Raw genomic sequence first — 16,409 nt, 5'->3', positions numbered from 1 at the left:
TCCATTTCTTTAAAAAAAATACCATTTAGCTTTCTGTTTCTTTCAATACCAAAGGCCAACACAGAACAGATGATGGTCCCCAACAATCTACTCACCTACCAGTATAAAAGCCATATACATATCTATTTATTAAAATATAATAAATACAAACTCCAGTGTACTTTGGCACATGTAATTTAGTGCATATATTCTTTTTATTACATTTTATTTATATAGAGCCAACAATTTATGCAGCACTTCATACATTACATGTATTAAAGAGGTATGACAAAACTAGAATTGACAGACTAAGACAAACCGATACATTAGATAAAGAGGTCCCTGCTATATAACCATTTTATTTTTTATAACTATTAGGTGCATCAACCTATGTATACTTCTCTTAATGTAATGTCTTCATAATTGTACAGCGATAGTACACTGGAATATACATTACAACATAAAAAAAACTGCTTGATCTACAAACTGCGCAAAATTGTTTCAGTGTGTGTATGTGATGAGTGTGATATGTATGATAGATGCTTCAGGGTAAGATCCTTTGTGGTGCTGTTATTTGGCCCAGACGAATAGTAAATTATTTGCAACTAAATCGTTTTGCTCAATCCTCAATACTACCTTTTTTCTAATGAAGGAGATTTTAACAGGACATTATATACCAACAGTAAAAAAAAAAAGTATCTTTAAAAACAAAAGAAAGAAAACCCTATGGTAAAATGTGTTTGTAAACAGGAGATTTCTGATACATTAATCACACTGCACCAAATCTGCATTGGACACAGTCAAATCAAATTTTACAATTTTAACACTTGTATGCAGTATTCCTGTATAAAATAAGATTTCTGTTAGTTGTAATTAATGTGAACCCCCAGACATATCCAGCTGGTGGCCACACATGTCAATTGGTGGCCTCTGCCGTTACAGTGTCAGGCTCCTCATCACCAGTGTGGCCCTGATCACTAGTATCACATTTATAGACGAGGAAAAATTCACAATAAATATTTAATTTTAGGAAAGGTTTGCATGCCCAATTCCAGCAACCCAATCAAGCCATCTGAACGACCATCTATAATTTTGTGTTGTTTTTATGTGAATCAAACCTAAGAGGATAGTATAAAATGACAGGTTGTTAGGGTTTGTTTAAATAAAATGGGTAATAGAAGTATTACCCCTTAAATTTAAATGGAAGGGTTTCCATCACCTTTTACCCACCGTAACTTATGTAATGGTATTTAAATAAAATGCAACAGAGCAATAGATGCCTTATATAGGTTGAACACTGTTTTCAAGACAAAGAATAATCTAACAAGCACCTTTAAGAAACCTTGAAGGAAACCTTTAAAAAATAAAGGTAATATTACAAATTACTTTGCAGTGAACTATCATCTCGTAGATTAATTAACAAAAACATAATGACCAATCACATGACACTTGAGTCCTTATAAAACGTGTATTTCATTCATATGTATGGCCTTTGTATATTTTTTCTAGTAATAATAATGATAGTATAGTGTTCTACAAAATATGTGTATTATATATATAGATATATATATATATATACAGTATATATAGAAATAGTAATAATATTTATCAAAGGTTAGGAAAAGACAGGTATATGTGATGCAAACACATAGAACATAATTAATATAACATTTATGCTAACACCTGAGCTAAAATGTGGAATAGAACATTTTTAAATCACAGTTTGATTTTGACAAATACCTAAAACAAGTGATCATTTTGTAAAGATACATTTTACATATGTTATATGACTGTATAGAAAGAGACTGAAACAGCTGGTTTTTATACAGACCACTACAATAAGTTATATTCTAATTTCCCATGGAAAGGATATCATAATTGTACATGCATTATAATATGTTTAAGCAAACACAGAAAATGTATCACTATTTGACATTTAATGGGTATGTTGTAAATTGTTATTGCTGGTCTGATTCCAAATTCTAATGCAGTCTGCCATTTCATATTGAGGTAACAAAACCCCCTCCCTCTCCTAAATCATTTTTTATTGCCCCTATAAGATGACATGAATAATTTATCTCCTTCACGTACAGTGGATCCCAGACCATGGGAATTGTACATAAAAACACTGAGTGGTGCTTTGTTGACAAGGTCAAACAAAAGGCAGGGGATTAGAAGAACAGGAATTCCTGTCCACTTCCACTCCATGCTAAGATGTTATCCTCATTTTGACAAATTCCATCTCCATAAGTATCCAACACAGCATGCAGTGTCTTACATCAATACCTACATCTACAGTGATCTGCCAAAGCAACATAATTCCCCTTCATTGAACACCCTGGATTTAACCTGCACCGTAATTCACTTTAAATTCACTTTGTAGTCTATATCATGCAAAGACCCATTCCCTTGCCAATAAGGCATTCTTATGGTGCCTTTTTAATTAAGAAGTATCATACTCCCCCTCTTAGTGAAACATTAGCATGTCATGTTGAGCTTATGCAAGCAGGAATTCTGAGATGAGGATGTTGGTCACTTGAATTTTCTATATTGCCTTTATTATATATCATAAAAGATTATATATATATGTATATACAAACTCTGTGGGGGCCATACCATTATTTCCAGGACTCCTTGTTCTTTATGCTTAAGACGTTCTCCATGACTTTGGCTGTATGATATTCCATGATGGATAACTATCAGTCTGTACTTCTCTGTGCCAAGAAGACCATTAACTCTGACCAATGCTCATTCTTGTACCATTCTCCAGCACTTTGGGTGAACAAACTGCCTTCTGCTACAGCCAAATATTTAAAATTTTGACTCATCAGTTCAGATCACCTAATACAATTTTTCTACTCCCAAGTTCCTGTGTTTTCATGAATACTTGAGTTCCTTTGGCATTGTTTCCACATCAGAGGTATGGCTTTTTGGCCTCAAGTCTTCCGTGAAGACTACTGATCAGACTTCTCTGGACAGTAGATGTGTGTACCAGGGTCACTTTGTTTTCTGCCAATACTGAGCTAATGGCACTGCTGGAATCTTCTAATTGCAAAAGGAAGTAAGCATAATATGTCTTTGGTCTGCTGCACTAAGTTTCTTTGACAGACCACTGCAGCTACAGTCCTCGATATTGCCTGTGTCTTTGTGCTTCTTCAAAAGAGCTTGGTTAAAACATCTAGAAACCCCTGTCTGCCTTGAAATTTCTACCTAGGAGAGAACTTGCTGATGCAGTATAACTACCATGTGTCTTGTTGCAGTGCTAAGTCTTTCCATTTAACTGCCATTAAACATCCATTAAGCTACCTTCAGCAACCTCACCTTGTTAGTGAGTTTGGCTGTTCCTCAAACAGTTGTATTCCTCCTACACTTTTATTTCTGTTAATCATTATGTTTCAACCTAGAAATTAAAATTATTATCATTAGCACCTATCTAATATAATTGTTTAATCATATACCCAACTATATCACTACAAAACCTCTGACTTTGTGCAAGTGTATTTAGAAGAATAGATGCTGTTTTGAAGGCAAAGAGTGGCCACACCAAATATTCATTAGAATTAGATTTACTTCTGTTCACTCACGTTGCATTTTGTTAAGATTAAAGTAGACTATTAAACTATTGAAAGGAATAAGGAATTGTATTTACTCATTAGTAACATAATGCCCCTTATACTGTTAAGGAATTACTTGTATTTGTTAGAAACATGCAAATGCCAATTTTTAATTTTTTTAAATAACACAGTCATCGTAACATGTCATCGGATTCAGTATTGGAAATTCTTGGTAACAGCCTAAGATATCACATCTTTATTCTGTGTGCAAGGTTCTCGGTAACTAGAACTTGACATCCATGGTGATTGTACTGTGTGACCAGAAAAACCATTTCATACACTTAATAGTGGATAAAACTAAAAATAAAAATGTTATGTCACAAAAGGTTACACATTATAATCAAACTGTTAAAATTTGAAAAAAGAGCGAAGTACATAAAAAAAATTATATATATATATATATATATATATATATATAGATAGATATTTAAAAGTCTTTATAGGTTGTGTTTATGGTATTTTACATGAGTTTTATCAGTTTGTATTGAATGTTTATCTTGTGTTTCTCACCTAAACGGCTTTCACAAAACTAAAATTGCAGTACAAATGTCAAAACGAGTGCGAGAAAAAGTGAGCCAGTATTTTTATTGCTATACAAACTGTCTACTATAAGAAGCAGAGCACATGAGGATAAAATGTCTTCTCACATGGCAGCTGTGATGATTGATTTTGCAGGGGAATGTTCTGGCACTATTTACTTCACAAAACAGGCTTGTACTAAGAGCATTTAATGTATGTCTATAATGCATTTTTTAATACATGTTATTTTTTCCAAAACATAAAAGGACAAAATTCTATTGTAAATAGGTTATTAATGTCAGTTCCTGGATTTTCTCCAAAATACAGCTTTAGAATAAGATAGAAAACAACAGAAACGATATTAGATGTACATTTTGTCAGAACACGTAAAATTATTTGTACCTTTTTTTAAATAATTATTAATCACTTCACTATGACCCTATAGAGTTAACTCCCCTGTTTTCAGAAAATTAATTGAAATGCTTAGGATACAAGATTATTATCGCCAGTACAGCTGATGTTATTACTGACCATTTAAGATGGATTTTACTAAGCTATAAAAAAACACAAATAGGTTCTCTTGATTACTACATATATCAGTGACATCAGACTTTGCCCTAGAAGACCAAGTACCTGGCAGAGGTTTAAGGTCTGTCTATTTAAAAATACCACACGTAAATAGGGGTAGTTTTTATATTGCAGGTATCCTTATAATAAAAGACCACTGTAAACTCCATGTTTAAAAAAACTATAAAATGGTTTAAGAGCAGGGTTATATGTACAAATGGGTGGAAAGTTAGATGAAGAGTGAAAGGGGATTGTCAACCCTTTGTCTCCAGCAGCTCCCTTAAAATCAAAACACCTGTGCTTAGAGGGAAATCCGTCTCTGGCCATTGTTAGGCCTCCCTTTCTGAGTTCTGTTTCATCTCGTATGATCTGTATGATCGTAGTTTCACCCAGCGTTTCCAGGTGTAATGTTGGTTTAATGGGAGAATGTTTTTGGTCATACCTAATCCGAACCTAGGTACTGTTCACCTGGGGCAGAAATCTTGCCTCCATGCTCGTCCTATCAGCCCACCTCATGTCCATCCCACTGTCCAACCTATTGCCCCCCCATGGTATGGTCCCAAGTACACATTAAGTATAGCTTTATGTCTTATCCCATGCATGTTTACATTCCTTCACTAGCCTCCACCACTTCTGCTGGGAGACAATTTTTCTACCACTCTCACAGTAAATGAGAACTTAATTTAAATCTAAGCCTCTGACCCTCTAGTTTTAGACTATGACATCTTGTAAGCTTGCCTCCTGTACTATTCTAAAACCTTTTAAGTATTTAAATGTTTTTTATTAAATCATCCCTCTGTCTTCTTTCCTCCAAGCTATATATATTAGGATCCCTTAGTTATTCCTGATAAATTTCTATCCTCCAAACTAGACTTGTGCAGGACCTTGCAGGCGACCAATAGGCTCACTCACACGGCCTTTTTAACTCCTGACGGCAAACCTACGGATTTCTGCTCCCGTTAACCCCTGCAATGCTGCGGAGATAATGGGAGCAGAAATCCGTAGGTTCGTCGTCAGGGGTTAACTTGGCCGGAAGACCACTGGTCTCCCTGCTATAACAGTTAAAGGTCTGTACAAGCGACTTTAGTGGTCGTTCGAACGGACTTTTAACTGTTGTAGCAGGGAGACCAGTTGTCTCTGCTGGCCAAGTTGCTGGGAAAGGATTTTAAAAGTCTGTACGAGCGATCCTATTGGTCGCCAGCAGGGGCTCGTCTGCCATCAACCAATAAAGTACAGGTGTACTTCATTGGTTGATGGCAGAGGAGGCCCCTGCAGGCGACCAACAGAGTTGCTCGTATGGACATTTGAACTCCTGGTGCCAAAGCTGCTGAGTAGTCCGACTCCGTAGCGCGTTAACCTTGTATTAACCCCTTCTAAAAAAAAACCTGGAAAAAACGAAGAAAACAAGAACACGAAGACCGCACACGAATATTCGCCCGAACAGACGACAGGAAGATTTTTTCCCCCCACAAAGACGAAGAGTTGGCCGGCGACCAAGTCTGCTCCAAACAACTTTTGTAGCCGTCCTCTGAACTCTCTCCAATGTGTTATTACTAGACTTGGGTGCCGGCGAAGTCTTGGTGTTCGCCTTTGTATTCGTCTTTGTGATCGTCTTCTGGGAAAAAATTATTCGCCCGTTCCTGTGTTGATGGCAGACGAGCCCCCTGCCGGCGACCAACAGAGTCGCTCTTACAGACCTTTAAATCCTGGCACCAAAGCTGGGTTTTCTGCTAAGGGATTCCCCGCCCTGATAAAGCTGAGGTGCATCTGTTAGGGATTTCTCATGCTATTATTTTATTTCAGGTTAGAGTGCTAGGGGTCTATTTTTCTCACACTATTTGCCTTTTCTCGCTTGCGGATTCCCATATTAACCCCTGCTATACTACAGAAGACTTAAGATAGGCTTGAGGCAGTGACTTGTATTGGAAGGAACCAGGGAGATTAGCTAGGAGATATTTAGGGATTTTGTCGTAAATAATAGGCTAGCCTAGTATAAATATGAACGGGAAGAAACAAAGATTCTTTGTGTTGTGTGTTTGTCTTCGTGTACATTTATCTGCCGCCATATTTGTTCGCTATTCAGTTTGATGAATGAAAACGCAACATTCGTGTTCGCCCGAATACGAATACACAAGTCTAGTTATTATACTTCTGGGCATGGGGTGTCCAAAACTGTGCACAACACTAAACATAAGACTATTTGTTTCCTGCTAATAATGGCATTTGCTATACAACCCAGCACCCTGCTTGCTTTGTCTGACAATTTATTGCGTTGCCTGCTTACAGATAATTACTCATAAGTCCGTCTCTTCTGTTGTCACTGACAGAACAGTGTCCTCAGTGCTATATTCTGACGTGGGGTATTCAAGCCACAAGTGCATTGTTTTATATTCATCAACATTAAACTGCAGCTGCCACACTCTCGAACATTCTTAAAACATACTTAAATAATATGCCATTTGACTTGTTCCACCTAAAGGTCTACCCTGTTCCCGTGTTCGTTTGGGGCGAATATTTGTGTTCTGCCAGTTTTCTAGCATGGGTTAATACAGGGCTAACGCAGGTAACAGTTAGCAGCAGCTTTGACGCCAGGAGCGACTCTATTACGTCCGTAAGAGCGACTCTATTGGTCGCGGCAGGGGGCTCCTCTGGTATTTCTCAGGCTCAGACAACCACTCTAAGCTAATTCCATAATTCATTGATTTAACCCCTACCAACTTGCTGGAAGGCTGTTCTCCTTACCTGCAACTATCTCAGTGATGTAACAAATATGTGTTCCAATACCAATCCATGAGGTTTGAAAACGAGTCCTTACTTCTGATTTTTAACCATTAACTACAACCTTCTGTATCCTGTCACACATCTATTGCCTTATTCATTTAACCGTTTAAACATACAAACCTAAACACTACAATTTGAGGAAGAGTGCCAAATGTCTTAACAATAATTTAGATGATATCTGGTTTTATATTAGTTACAGCATATATATTAGTTACTCAAAAAAGTGTTACATTCCTAGTATGGACAAACACTTTTCTTATCCCATCGATGGTATCCTGGGGAAGCAAGCTAGTTGCAAGAGATAAACCTGGGTCAGAAGCTGTTCAGATCTGGTGTGCAAATCCCTCTGTATAGAGCCTAGTGGAAATTACTGCGCTCAATGTCGTAAAGTACTGTTAAACAAAAACATAAGTTTAGGAATTCCTGTTGCACAATGTATTGTTTTTTAAGTAAAACTCCAATAAAGTCACTTTTTACACCACATAAAAAGGCAGGGGCTTTTTTATCACAGCCTTTACATTGCGGCCAGGGGGAAAAATATTGTGTAAAACAATTTTGATGGGGTTTCTGTCTCCCATTTCATCTGCTCTGACATAATAGACTACGGCAAGTAAATGTTATACCATGTGAAAGTGTGAAAGTTCTATGCCTATTTCATTTGTGTGTGTTTAACACATTTCAGATGAACTTACCTTTACACCCTGTAAAATCAACTTCCATATAATTGTGTATGTGTTTCTTATAATGCATAACGATTGACTGTATCACAGAAAAGGTATAACAAAGTTATTTATACAATGGCATTTATACAATGTTGGTTTTTATTGCATCCTTTTTTCCTCCTTTCGAGATGTGTTCTTCATGGTTGTGTTTCCAATTATTCCGAGGTCATCAAAAATAATACACATGAAAGTTATTACGTGGACCTCGGTCTGGATACAATCGAAAGGTATAAGTACAATGAACACGCAGTGTGGATAGCCATGTCGTGGACTTTGTAAATCTGGATCCAAGTATTTTGATGTATTGTATGAAGTGGGCAGGCTCCCTATTGGTGGTAGAATTCTGCTTTGATATATGATGCAGACCTGCCTGTTAAGTGTATGTATGAAGGCACATGAAGGATTTCCTTTGAGTGGTTCCGTTTCTTTCCTCAAGGCTACAATAGCTCTCAGTCTAAGCGCTAGGATAAACATATGGTGTTGATAATCGTTCTGCTTCTACTTGCATTTGTGTGCTACCATTCTATCTACTAATAAAGTCATGATTTTGCGATAGGTATTTTCCTGTGTAATGAACGTACTTGAGTCAAAATATGTAAAATAATTAATAGAACAACATATCCTATATAGTGTAACAAAATGGATATTCAAACAAAAACATGCTCAAGTATTTCGTGATTTAAAAGTGAAAAATCACATGTACACAGGCATAAGCACACATATTCCATTAAAGGCCTGTTTTCTGTTAAGCATCTATGTAATCAGAATTGTGAGCCCAGATTGTATAGTTTATTCTAGTTATGTTGGTTGATTTAGTGCGGTAATCTGTAACAAACTATTTTGAAGAGCAGCTTAAAAAAATGTAAGGGCCTCGCGTGAAAAGATTTGAGGGACTTGTCTAACAAGCAATGGAATTTCTTATAGAAACCAAGTAATGCCTTAAATATGTTTCTGCTACCTCAGTGTGCAAGCCAGTTTATCACTATTTAGCATCCATTAACTGCGTTCACTGAGCACATACTCAATGTTCAGGGTCATGTTGGGTGATTCAATTTAAAGACTTTGGATTTGCTCTGCTTCAAAAATGAAGACCGACCCAGGGGCAAATGCCTAATTGCCCTTTGGGCCAACTCAACTCTTCTTGTCGCACTTGCATAGACTACTCTCCTCCAGCCTCTGATGATACATCATAGAGCACAGGGTTAATTAAGTGACTTTTCCAGATTTATAGATTTTGTCTATATGTGTTAATCTATATTTGTTATGTGTTTGTTAACTGCCCCATTTAAATTGTACAGCGCTGCGTAATTTTTGGTGCTTTATAAATAAAAGGTAATAATAATAAGTAAGCAATGCAAGCAAGTGTTAGAAGAAGGAAGCAGGATGCTGGCTTGTAAAGGCATTAGTAACAAAAAGAGGGAGGTGTCTCTATGTCTATCCCTTGGTCCATCACTTACCCACCTATTTCTCCCAGCAGAAATACTGTATGGTAACACAGTAAGATAATTTAAATATGAATGGGATAGGCATATGACTATGTTGAATCTAAGACAAGTACCTATTTATTTATGTATTATTCATGTTATTATGATGTGCTTTTTTTTGTAGTGTGGGTATTAACCCTTTAAGTAATGATGTGCTGTACATTACAGACTCCTTGACACGTAAAGCTTAATAACGGTGCCTGACCTAATCCTTCAACAGACTCTTTAACTGGTCACAGAGTGGCCTGTTTGATTTACCGTATTGGCTCGGATATAGGCCACACACGAATATAGGCCGCACCCTAAAAGTTTGGTGCTTTTTTTAAAGAAAAAGTTTTGTAATAGATATGCTGCCACTCTGTCCCCCCCACCCCCGAGATATGCTGCCACTCTGTCCCCCCCACCCCCGAGATATGCTGCCACTCTGTGCCCCCGGGATATGCTGCCACTCTGTCCCCCCCACCCCCGAGATATGCTGCCACTCTGTCCTCCCCCCTTGAGATATGCTGCCACTCTGTCCTCCCCCCCTCGAGATATGCTGCCACTCTGTCCTCCCCCCCTCGAGATATTCTGTCACTCTGTCCTCCCCCCCGAGATATGCTGCCATTCTGCCCCCCTCAAGATATGCTGCCACCCTGTCCTCCCCCCTCGAGATATGCTGCCACTCTGTCCCCCCCCTCGAGATATGCTGCCACTCTGACCTCCCCCCTCGAGATATGCTGCCACTCTGTCCTCCCCCCTCGAGATATGCTGCCACTCTGTCCTCCCCCCCCTCGAGATATGCTGCCACTCTGTCCTCCCCCCCCTCGAGATATTCTGCCACTCTGTCCTCCCCCCCTCGAGATATGCTGCCATTCTGCCCCCCCTCAAGATATGCTGCCACTCTGTCCTCCCCCCTCGAGATATGCTGCCACTCTGACTTCCCCCCCTCGAGATATGCTGCCACTCTGCCCCCCCCGACTCAGCGGAAGTGCTGGCACCGGAAGTTGTATACCCGTATTGCGTAGATGTCCCCCGCCGGCCCCGCAAGACACCCGGGAGTCTGCTCTGGTAAGTCTTGGGGGCAGAGGTAAAACGCATCGTGCGGACGTTCAGCGGCTGCGACAATGCGCGTAAACAACCTCCGCTGCCGGCACGTCTGCACGATGTGCTTAGACAATCTCCCGTGCCGGCACCCCCCCGCTGCGGGGGATCTGTATCCTAACCCTGCTGCCTGGTGCCCGGAACTGCATGTCCCGGGCATCGGGCGCTAGACCCCGAATATAGGCCGCACCCCCACTTTAAGTGGGGGGGAAAAAGTGCGGCCTATATTCGGACCAATATGGTAATTTAAGAGGATGGGCATAAACGCTTTAACTTCCCAGGATGGTTAACAGACTATGTCCCAGCAGGCCCTGCCTATCAATGAAGAATCCTTTTCCAAAGGCTTATTTTCCCAGCTGGGCAGTAATTCAATACATGATCACAAGTCATGTGGTAAAGCTGTGTTGCTGGAGGCAGGCACAGTTCATTCACAAAATGAGTTCCTTTGTAATAATGACTGGGGGCAGGGAGAAGACAGGAATGCAAGCACTCACACAAGCAGAGCGAAAAGGACAGCTATACCATATCGCTGACATTTATCTCTGGATGAGCATTGTTTTCCTCTGTTCCGTCAGAAACAAATTTGTTGTAAAGTATTCATAAAAACAAATCATATTAGAAAACAAATGCGCTTGTGGGGATCATAGTTAATATAAATAACTAATTATTTCATGGACTTAAGAGGCCATTATATAATTTAGGTATTTGTGAACTAAAGAAATTTGTGAAAGCAGCAGTACCACTCCAAGCACTCCCCCTATAGCTATTAATAGTTTGGTGGACTGTTTCATGTTAAAAAGGATTACATGGGGTCATCTTACACATTTGTGCCTAAGGAAGCTGTCATTGTAAAGGAGCCTTGGAAATATGTTGTCCTTGACAGAGCATGGAAGCATTTCTGAGGAAGAAAAGTGAAGTGGACAAGAACTACCAGAAATAATGTGCTCTTCTTAAGAATGAGTACTTCTATTATTATTCATTGATTTATATAGCCCCATCACATTCGGCAGCAGTGTACAATGGAAACCTTTGTGATGAAACCAAGTTAGTGGCTCCAAAGATGAAGCTTACTGGAAGTGCTGCTACTCTTGATCCTTGCCTCTGAGTTTCATGTTCATGTTATTTTCTTTTTTTGTTTGTTTTTGCACTGTTCTCAGTGCAGTATGGCTTGAGATCCTTTTGGTGACATCACTGGGCTCATAATAAATGTTATTTTTTATTTATTTTATAATTAATTTTTCCTTAATTTTTTTAATTTGTTTCATTTTTTGGAAACTTTGTTTCTCCCCCTCTTCCTCCTGATCTGTCTGTGCTGATCACACTGTGATTACCAAGCAGAGCTCTGTATGTGGTGGCAATACGTGCAATCATCCTGCAGGGGGGGAAATCGGATATCCTCCAGTGACCTTGTCGTGTTATCTCCGTGACGTACTGGTACATCCCAACAAACCTCTGGTTACAGCTTTTAAGGAGGTGCCAGTACATCCTAAGAGGTGCGAATGGGTTTATTATCATACATGTAATGCACTTGAACATGTTTAAATTTTAACTTTTTACAGATGTATTGTGTAGCTCAATTTCTGAGAGGCCAGTTGATGAGTAGAAAAACCTAGACTGGCCTAATCATTCTACAAGTTCAGCACAAACAGTAAATTGTCAGGGCTCTTTGTCCAAAAGACCAGAACTGCAGCTGTCTCTTTGAGAATACCCCAAACTCTCATTTAAGCCTTTCTGCACATAAAATATATATATAGAAGGGTAAAACAAGTCTTCTATATGCACATCTGGTTTTGCAAACTTGCATAAATAATGTTTACAAAATAATGCTGACACTAATAAAATCTAATTTCAACAGATATACACTTCATTATATTGTGATACAAAAAGGAATGCAACATTAATCAAAATAAACATGTTTAGTGTCTGTTATGTGTCCTGCGAGCATCATTAATTTTAAGCCCTATTTCGCTGTTTTTTTCCATCAAGTTGCATTATTAGAACAGACCATAACTAATAAGGTGCTATAAGTCAAATCATACAATAGATGTGGGAAGCCTTAGCAGGACATGAGCTCACCTGGGAACTTCCTTGGCAAAAGTGTGGCAACTAATTAAATGTTTATGTTGGTATTTACACTTCTACTACATCAACACTAATTGTTGTAGAAAAAACCCCCAATATGTTTTGCACTTTAAAAAAAGTTCTAGAGCCATAGTAATGGGCATTCCAGGAGACAAGCTAGTAAGCCCATGACACATTGGGAGGACTTCCTACTAAAATCAGATACCAACCCTCCATATCTCATTTGGTACTTGGACTGTGGTCACAACACTAACTTCAATGGAGAGGAATGGCTTACCAGTAATGGAATCATATATGTAATTCCTTCATAAATTCTATTTCTTCCTGTATCATATTAATCCTATTAGAGAACTTACAATAAAGACTATTCTATACTGCATGAGTTTAAATGGTAATACCGCACTATTATTCTACTGTCACTTTTGTATCCTGCATTTCATTTGTGATTTGGAAATGTTTCTCTTTTTGTGGTTTGTAACAACACCTGACCTGTCTACAATTGTTAAAAATATGAACAATGTAGTTTTACATTTTTATATAGAAATGTACATATTGCATATAAGCTAAAAAAAAAAGAAAGAAGAAAAAGAAAAATCAAGATAATCACACATAACAAGTCATGGTTTTCTCATACTAACCAGGACTTGTAATCAGGGAATAAACTACCTTCAAAAAATAGGTTTGCTTCATCAAGCAATAGACATATATTTACACTTTATATACACTGTAGATCACAGACTAAAAATAATAGACACTAAATCAAGAAATCTCACACTTGATTTTCCTAAAGAAACTAATTTGATCTTCAAGATATATACTGGCACACTTATGTAAAGATACACTTACACAAACTTACATACTCATGCTAACACATACTTATACCAACATACACTTACTCATACTTAACACACACTCATGCTAACACACTTACACATTCATGCTCACACACACTTAAACGTTTGTTTTTACATACAAACACACTTAAACATACATTCTCATTCTAACATACTGTACATACATTCATACATCCCCCCTCTTTTCACTCCCTCCCTCCCTCCATCATACGCTTACCTTATTCGCAGTTTTCTTTCTGGCACTTGCACACTGTGCAAGTAGCCTTGCTTTTACCCACTGCATTGCTGCCTCCCTGAGCTGGTCCAAAATTGTTTAAGGCTGGTGCGACCTGGACCAGCTCTTTGTGGGGAACTTTGGACTAGCCTGGGGAACAACTGTCCCTCTGCCCTTGGACAGCACCCACATTCAATGTGTATTTTTTCTCAACTTTGTCTTGATGAGTGTATCTAGTAAGTGTCCTATCTTGAAAGACCTCCCTTTACTATTATACAAATCCCCATACGCATTGTTGTACACTTTTTAGGTTACAGATTTTGAAGTTCTAATATTTTATGTATACATAGTAAATGTAAAACAAACTGTTCCCTAATCACAAAAAAATCTGTTTCCTTCTTTTTTATTTCAAAACATGAACATTATATAAACAGAAGAGCCTAAAAAGGGATTGTAAGACTTTATTATAGTCAAACAAGTTTTTTTTCCTCAGCAAAGAAACAGAGCAGTGGAAATGTGTACCTTGAATGACCTTCAGTGTGAACAACTGAAATAAACATTGTACATACATTCTGTTTTAAATGGTTTCCATGGAGATTGCTCTGTTATATTTACACTGTACACTGACTTATGCAATTATTTTACAATAAATAAGCAAACCAAGCAAAACTCAAAGAGCTTGAACACAATGCTTGCAGACAGAGGATGGCTGTTTATTTGCCGAATGCGTACATTTGGCTCAACCCAGTACTGTTCTCATTTTTTAGTGTGGCTCTCTTGATGACCGTTGATTTGTTATTATCTTTCAACACTAACATGGAACAGGATGTAAAAGCAAGATAAACTAGGTGAAAAATAGGCAGGAGATGACATATGTCCTGATACATTTCTATTTTCAGATCTAAAATTGATCTGTATTATTTGTATTTGGAACATTGGTATACATCAAACTTTAATTTTTGTATTGTTTGTAGGTGCTAAGAGTAGGATATCTAAACTCAAGTAAAATATGAAGTTATAGGAATAAATTAAACAGATTTCAATTAAATAGATTTTTTAGACATTTTTGTAAAGATTTCCTATACATTTACCCTAATATCAATGTACAGAACGGGACAACATAAGCATGTTGGATTTTCCACCATTGCTCTTTCTTAGCGCGATACATTTTTCAGAAATCCCATGGGTAAGACTGTTAACCCCTTTAAAATAGTAGTGATTTTTAAATACATTTTTAAATATGTCCCACCCACTCTCCTTAATCCCCCATGCATTTATCGGTGTTCTAAACAACATACTGTAAAATCTCAGGTATAATACACACCTGTGTATAATATTCACCTGTGTATAATATGCAGGTAAAACACTCAATTTATACTTGTGTATAATATGCCCCCACCAGATTAGGTCACTGACTGATGATCAATGAGACTGACCAATGATCAGTGCCTTAAAGAGTCATAAATCAGGTAACAATTTATAAGTTTTAAAGCTGTTAAAAATAAAATAAATATTAGGCAACGGATCTGTGTATCCGATCAATAATCAGTGACCTAAAATGTCACTAATAAGTGATCAGATATGTAATAAAAAGAAATAATAAAATATGTATTTTTAATAAGGATGTGTGCATGTGTTTTTTTTTTACTTTATGACCTGGATGACCCCTCTCTCTGATGCAAAGGGTCATCTTCTGCAGAGTGTACCTGCCAGCAACAAGCCTGGAGGCACCTTTTACTTCCAGGTCAGTACTGTTGAAGATTTTTTATTACTATTTTTTTATTATTTTAATCCAGGTACTACATAGGACCACATCCTTGATTTATCAGTATGCGTTATGTATTTGCTCTCTTTTCCCACTCCCTTGGTTTGTAGGATATGTGCTTTGCACTATAAACGTTTCCCACTTGCCCGTGTGCACGCAAGGTATTCTTAGTGCAAGCCAGCTAATGTGCTCATCTGCAGAAATTGTTTATACTAATTTCAATAAGAGCACTTTCTTGCCAGTGAATGGCTAGTTTAAGGTAAGTTGTTTGTTTCTTTTTTTTTTACAGAGAAAGAATGCATCGAAGAGAAACTAAAAGATAGTTTAATATACCGTAAGTCCTTGTTGGGGGTTTATGGGACATAAAACTGCCCCAATAAGCATGTCCTCCAAAAAATATATATATTAGAGGGCATAATACATCATTGGGACCCAAAATGCACCTGCCTAACTATGGCTAATTGATTGGTAAATAATTGATTGGTAAACATTTATATTTTTGATTCCATATTTTAAACATTAGCAGTACAAGACAAGACAGAAGAATGTTCTCTCACATTCTAGATTTTTTACTATTTTGACACATCAGATAATTAACCATTAATGTTTTTGAAATCTCAAACCTATATTTTTAAAAAAAATGAATGCATCCTATTATAATTTATGTAGAATATTACCTACACATTGTTACCATGATAAATAATTCCCAAGTTGTTAGATATAATTCTCAATTTATATCCCTATT

Source organism: Sceloporus occidentalis, unplaced genomic scaffold, assembly GCF_023333645.1.
Source record: "Sceloporus occidentalis isolate IW3139 unplaced genomic scaffold, rSceOcc1.0.p SCAF_28, whole genome shotgun sequence".
In the NCBI taxonomy this organism is placed as follows: Eukaryota; Metazoa; Chordata; class Lepidosauria; order Squamata; family Phrynosomatidae; genus Sceloporus; species Sceloporus occidentalis.
Note: the sequence above shows the minus strand (reverse complement) of the source record.